Source organism: Adiantum capillus-veneris, chromosome 11 (assembly GCF_014529385.1).
Source record: "Adiantum capillus-veneris isolate H3 chromosome 11, ASM1452938v2, whole genome shotgun sequence".
In the NCBI taxonomy this organism is placed as follows: domain Eukaryota; kingdom Viridiplantae; phylum Streptophyta; class Polypodiopsida; order Polypodiales; family Pteridaceae; genus Adiantum; species Adiantum capillus-veneris.
In genome coordinates this window covers 110157095-110158178 of record NC_140941.1, presented here as the reverse complement: position 1 = coordinate 110158178, position 1084 = coordinate 110157095, and positions in this window count along the sequence as shown.

The following is a 1084-nucleotide window of genomic DNA, read 5'->3' as shown; positions in this document are numbered from 1 at the left end:
AGCTCTTGAATTTGTGCCTGAAGTCGATCCATCGGGTCCACTTGTGGGGTGGACACAAAAAGTCACGTCTTCTTGATCAGGGTGAATGAAACTTTGTAATGCATCGTTCTGAGAGAGAGAGAGAGAGAGAGAGAGAGAGAGAGAGAGAGAGAGAGAGAGAGAGAGAGAGAGAGAGAGAGAGAGAGAGAGAGAGAGAGAGAGTGCACATACCTTTATTGCCTTGCTTCGTGTTTGTGTGTAGGAAAGTGTTGTATCCCTAGCTTATATATAAGGGGAGAAAACATTATTTTTAGTGATATAGCACATAAGCACCATAGACACATACATAAATTTAACCATACATCGTTTTAAAAAGCTTACAAATAGGATAAAAATGTGCACTAAAATTGGACAACCTCCACTCTGCGCCTATACCACTACTCACACATACATGAATTTAGCAAGAGATCGTTTCAAAAAAGTTTTTAAAATAAGATAAAAATGTGCACTAAAATTGGACGTGCTCCACGCCTATACCACTACTTGCTAAGGAAGGAGTACCTATTGCAAAATTTCAACCATAGAAGATACCACCGAGGGGGGTGTTTAGAGTTGATGTTGTTTGGGAGGCTGGAACATGGGATTTGAATACAATGATCTTCCTTCCTCCAGCCAAGCTAACCACAATGGCCCGCAACAACACATGCCTCAAAGTGGTGCAATTTGCCTAAGGCCCCCGTCACATGCAGGCAGCAGACAGGGCCGTAAAAGCCACACTTGGGCGCCCTGCTTGTCACACAACGCGAAAGAATGCTCATATTTTATTTTTCAAGCATAGTGACATCTAATGGCGGTAGCCCTGGTGGTAGGCATTCCGTAGTTTCTAGCTTTCGAGCTGGGTTCAATTCCTTTTAATTTGCTTCGTGCCCCTTTTTTCACGATGTCCACCAATGAGGGAAGATGGGCGAGGGGTCTGCCCCGGTTCTGCTCGCAAAGCAGCGGACACACTCTAAGGCCAATTATCTTTCACCATGGCATCCCCACACACGTCCGAGCGTTTGTGTGTGACATGGGCCTAAGGCCTTATTTGTATTAAGGGACGCGT